Consider the following 6,000-nt stretch of genomic DNA (forward strand, 5'->3'; position numbering starts at 1 on the left):
GTAATTAACCAAAATTTATTTGAGGATTGTTTACTAACATCTAGGAGTTAGCTTGCTCAGGGAAAGCTTTAACTGTGAAAAGAAATGCAAAGCCAGGCTCCCGGTACAGCTGAACTGTGGCCTAAATAACTTCCCTTCATTCCATAGTCACCACAGATCTATGGCACCTGCCAGGTGCCAGGCCCTGAGCATGCAGAGGTGCCGCAAAGATTCCTGTCCCTGGGAGACTTGACAATGGCTTCTCCTGGGAGATTCTTGAATATCAACTATTTACTTTCAAAAGATTCAGTGGGAATTAGTTTAAGATAAGAAATATTCATGACAGCCGGTTCGGGGGCAACTCTTCCAAACACGCTGTAACAAAATTGGCAATTTTAGCTAAATCACACTCTGTTCTTCAGACATTTGACTCAGATTTTCTTTACTACAGTAAATCTGTGTTTGGAATGTGGAAACTTGTAGGGACCAGCTACTCTAGCTCAATCTCCAAGACAGGTTTTCAGACTGGACTACATTTTCTAGGAGAAGAACCCCTTAAATATTTTTATTCAATTAGGACAGTAATGACAGCCAACCTGAATATTTTAGTGGAAGCCTTTCTAGGCTTTTATATTGGGATAATCAATGGAAATAATAAGAATGCTCTTCAAAGTTTTTCTAAGACTTAATTAGACACTAGACATGGTCTCATTCTGAGTGACTTAATATACTGGGTGTTTTATGACTCATCCTTCATGGTAACCAATACCTATCCCATGTTCATTATATATCATGCACTAAACACTTTTTCACTTAAGATCTTCCAACATTTGTAAATTTTATACATTTTTAATGCTGCTATTTCTCTGGGTGTGTTATGGAAGTTGTGCCTTGAGGTATATTTTTCTGCTACATCACTAGAATTCATGTTACCAACAAGTCACTGTACATTATACACCCTTAAATAAATATATTAATTTTCTATCAGGAGTTAATGTCATGGCTCAGTGGTTAACGAATCTGACTAGGAACCGTGAAGTTGCAGGTCTGGCCTTGCTCAGTGGGTTAAGGATCCGGCGTTGCTGTGAGCTGTGGTGTAGGTTGGTGGATCCCTCGTTGCTGTGGCTGTGGCGTAGGCTGGTGGCTACAGCTCCGATTAGACCCCTAGCCTGGGAACCTCCACATGCCCCAGGAGCAGCCCTAGAAAAGGGAAAAAGACAAAAAAAAAATTAAAAAAATAAAAATATTCTATCAGATCGCTATTCTTGTAAGTATTTAAAATAAAAGTGAATGTGGTCTTTAAATGTTCATCCTTCCATTATTAACTCTCCCTCTTTCAAAAATTTCCAATTTTTCAAAGTTGTGTATTTCTCAGGTTCTGTTATACAGGATGACAACAGAAATAAGTGTTTGAAATAAAAGATATTTTCCCTAAAGTTTAAGAAAGCCCTTTTTAGAGTTCCCATGGTGGCTCAGCAGGTCAAGAACCTGATATAGTATCTATGAAGATGTGGATTTGATCCCTGGCTCAGTGGGTTAAGGATCCAGTATTGCCACAAGCTGCAGCATAGGTAGCAGATGCAGCTTGGATCCGGTTTTGCTGTGGCTGTGGCATAGGCTTCAACTGCAGCTCCAATTCCACCCCTAGCCCAGAAACTTCCATATGCCTAAAAAAAAAAAAAATAAAGAAGAAGAAAGAAAGGCCCTTTTCTATGCAAATTTTCAAAGAAATTTTAATGAAAGAAAGTCAATTTTAATGAAAGTTTAGTCTTGATGCTAAAGAATTCCTCTTTAGCATCAAGGAGATCCAGATTCAAATGTCCAAACCCCAGCTCCACCTCCTACTAATTTACGTGACCTTGAGCAAGTTGCTTAATTTTCTAGGCCTCAGTTTTCTTATCAACAAAATGAAAATATTAACTTTGTCCTCAGAGTTACTGTGAGGATTACTTGGACTAATACTTGCATCCTGCTTAATCCATTGTCAGCATATAGTAAACTCTTAGGTGGTTGCTAGTATTATTACCAGTGCATAAGAGTAATGCATGTAATTCATATATGCTGTCTCATCTAATCCTTCACAAGCACGTGAAGCAAGAAGAAAATTCTTCCACTCTTTTGGATTTGGAAGGTATGGGTGGGAGAAGTTAAGTAACTTGCTGAAGGCAGAGCTTTGCAGCCAATTCTACCCAACACCAAACTCCTCTTCCTTCATGGAAGAAAACTGTCCTTTCTGAATTTCTTTTGTTATTTTGTGCAAAATGTAGCTCACCTTTTTCTAGTGTGTACTATTTAATGCATAGCTACAAGAAACCACTTCTCTTTTACATGATTGTAAATAACAAATACATCTTCCATCATATCATTTCAAAATAAACGTATTTTCCCTGATGATTGTATTAGCATTTGGAAAAAACTCAAGATCTGTACTTAAGATTTACAAATAGAAGAAGCAAATCTGAAGTGAAGAGATATCTGTTGCTTTTTTTAAAATTTAACTTTTATTTTGTATTGGAGTATAGTTGATTTACAATGTTGTGCTGGTTTTATTTCCTTGAGTCCCAGTGCTGGGTGTGTATCTATGTTGATCTGAATTTGGAATTTACTCATCGTAACCCATCTTTGTGCATTTCTTCTTTCATTCAATAAGCATTTATAGAATGCTAGATGAATTAGTCCTATGTCCTGCCTTCAAGGAACTGAGGGTTTAATAGGAGAGATAAGTTGTTCAAAAAGACCTATAATTCCAGACAAGAAGAGGTTGGTGCTAGAAGAAAGGTAGAAATACAGTCCCAGCGAGTCTCAAGGATCACAGTTTCTTCCTGCTGGGAAGAGAAGAATCGAAGCCGGCTTTAGGGAAGAAGTAGCCTCCTCTATTAACTAACTGCTCTATCCAAGTGTAAACTATTCATGAATTTGCTTCAAAATAATACAAAAAGGGGTAAGGGGGTAGGAGTGTAGATGGAATAAGACTGGCCCTGGATTGATCACATGGAAGCTGAGTGATGGGAGGACATGGAGCCTTATCACACTGGTATGCCTTACTTTTGAATATCTTTGAAGTTTAACATTATAAAAGTTAAAATATTCCGCAAGATCATTTGCTTACATTGTAAACCGCATGCAAAAAGCTATACAATGTATAAAGTAATGGTTTGGGCCAGGAGGAGTGACTGGCCAGAGGGGTATTAGTGAAATGAACTGGATTTTCCTCCCCAATAGCTCCTGCTCCCCACCTCCCCTCCACACGCAGAAGTCCCCACAAGAATGCTTATGTGTAAAATTATAGGTTAGAAAGACTGGGTGCAGGGTAATAACAACCCAGGAGTCCCCTAGCAGCCATGCCCACCTCAGGGAAGGGAGTGAGCAGGTATCCTGATATAAACACAGCCAGTGTGGGTTTTATAGAAAATTGAACCCAGCACAATCCTTTAAGTTCAGAGGCTTCAGGGTGTCTGTGGACTTGAATAACGGAGCCGTGTCCCATCACTCTTTTGCTCGAAGAGATCTTACTTGTAGGCTTAGGGTATGTGTCACTATTTGTAGGTGAGACAAAAGCATTCAATACCGCATTCATTACCCAAGAGTTCCTAGTGGCTCTGTCCAGCACAGACCCCCAGCATGGTCCACGAGTGTGTTATGTAGTGATTCCTGTTAACTACTAAGTGTAATTTTGCTGGGCATGCCTCTAGCCTAATTCAGATGCTCTCAAGCATACCAGGAAAAGGAGGTGGGGGGTGGGTGGGAATAGAGCTCAGCCATCTGGCAGCATTCCGTAAAACTGGGCAGAATCATGCAATCCTGCACTGGGGGAGGTGCTAGATACACTTTTCACACTCTTTCAAAGATGATAGAATATATTTCTCTTAGATATTCTGCCTGGATATTTTTATCAAGATCAGTGTTACCACCCTGACTCCGAACCCCCAATTAAAATTGCAGCAGGTAAACTTAGAGAGTGTCACACGCTACTTTAATTCTGTGCAGCAGTGCTTTAGTGGCTTCTCATTTAAGAGGACATAATTATTTTCAAATTATCATATATCATTTCATGGTTAAATCAGATTACCAGCTAGAACTTCCAGGGAGATTGGAATTTTACATGCAAACTGGAGTCTGATGACTATTTCTGCTCCTTTGGATGTTTTGTTTCCTGAACCTTCAAATCATCTATTTCACAGATGACCATCCTAGGGCACTGGGAAATATTTCAGTGGAATAGATGAGATCAGTGCTGTTTCATATGGCATCTTTACAAGAGACATAGTTTGTCTGTATCAGGAACTTAGCTAGTATTCAATAGGGGTATAGGTTTCCAAGAACATCAAAATATTTCTTTAAGGAAATGGAATTTACCTAACATCTTACTTCTTAATAATACCCAGGTGTGTGTCTGTGCGTGTGTGTTTTCTACATCTTATTTCAATAAGAGAAGGAAGCCCTTAACAGTGTCTGTGCCTTTATATACTATGAGACAAAATGACTTGGAAACTCCCTGGGTATCCTATGATCAACTGCTCTACTTTCAGTTTTGACAGCTTTAATGCTTCACAGCCACCAGGCTCCTGTTATTCTTCTTCTTTCTAAAGAGAAACAGTGGCTTTGTTTACATGTGCAGTCAGTCTGATAATTATCTAAATTTGTTTCTACCAACCCTGCTTGATCCCTGTAGCATCAACTGATAAAAATCTATTCCTTTCAAAGGGCCAAACATCTTTCAGATCCCAGGTCAGAGGTCACTCCCTTGGGGGAAATCAGAAGACTTTAAAGAGGTTGAAAAGCCAGGATTTCCTCACAGAAAGGAGCCACGTGGGATACTCTTAGGACCGTCACATTCTCCTAATTCCCACCAGGTGTGTGATTATTTGATTGGTCGTCCTCTATTTCATGGGACAATATAAACTCCATGGGGGTAGGGCCCTGGTCACTTTTGCTCATCATATTCTCAGTGCCTGAAACAGAAACAGTGCTCAAAAAATATTGGTTGAATTAACGAATGTAAAAATATATAAAACTGTGCGTGGATAGATGAGTTATCTAAAGAAATTGCTCAAAGAGGCTCTATCAGTAACACTTTGGAACTGCACCATCCAAAACAATAGCCACTAGGTACATGTGGCTAGTTAAATTTAACCTTAAATTAATTCAGATTAACAAAAAGCAAAATCCACTTCCCGTTGCCTCTGTCACATTTCCAATGCTTAATAGTCACACGTGGCTAATGGCTACCAGAGTTGACAGTGCGGATTATAGAGCATTTCCATCGTTGTAGAAAGTTCTATTGGACAGCACAGCTCAAGAAATCCTACAATTCTAGCCCAAGGAGAATATTTTTCCAGGCTGAATCAGCTCATTATTGTTGCTGCTATTGTTAATATTAACCGTGTGACTTAAACCCCTTTGCTGTAAAACTATTCTCCCCTCAATGATTAAGCGTAATCTGAATATTTCACCTCTTTTTCTTCCAGAACATTAACAAACCATTTCCCTGATTTGATCAGCAGGAGTCCAAGGACCTATAGTTCTGTATACTTTCCCGAGCACACAAAAGAATCCTTCACATTGAGAAAATCCACTGTTCTAAATGTGCGTTTATTACACGAGCCAGGTTTCTATGCACTCTGCTGAGAATAAAAATGGGAGGGATACATAATGTGTTCTAGGAGTCATCATTAGTGTATGAGGAATTTGGATGTGTATTAATTTACTTAATTATGTTAAATGCCTGATTGTACACATTCTGAAATTGTAATTCTGTGTTAAACTAATATAGTTTTCCAAATAAATAATATTCCATATGTTTACTGAGATCCTTTTATTTAACCCATCAAGCATTTTTTGGAAAAAATATAAGACTCTAGTTACAACTATCTCATTCTATACAGTAGAAGCAAATATTTTGCTTTTGAGAGCAGAGATTAGAAAGTTGCCTGGGGTTAGGAGAGCAAAACTGTAACTTTTATGCTTAATTAAAAGTAATAATTTGATTCCAATACCCATATAAGCAAAAGGATCTTTAGT

At 38.6% G+C, this 6,000-nt stretch overlaps 1 long non-coding RNA gene across 2 annotated transcripts in view; it reads left to right on the forward strand.

Moving 5' to 3' along the window:
• The window catches only part of LOC125128020 (uncharacterized), a 46,593-nt gene extending 40,894 nt beyond the window's left edge, over window positions 1-5,699 (forward strand). For both annotated transcript variants that reach the window (XR_007135118.1, XR_007135119.1), the window contains exons 3-4: window positions 4,684-4,832; window positions 5,448-5,699. This is a non-coding gene — a long non-coding RNA (uncharacterized LOC125128020). The remainder of the gene's footprint in view (window positions 1-4,683; window positions 4,833-5,447) is intronic.
• Window positions 5,700-6,000: the final 301 nt, after the last annotated feature.

Source organism: Phacochoerus africanus, chromosome 5, assembly GCF_016906955.1.
Source record: "Phacochoerus africanus isolate WHEZ1 chromosome 5, ROS_Pafr_v1, whole genome shotgun sequence".
Taxonomy (NCBI): domain Eukaryota; kingdom Metazoa; phylum Chordata; class Mammalia; order Artiodactyla; family Suidae; genus Phacochoerus; species Phacochoerus africanus.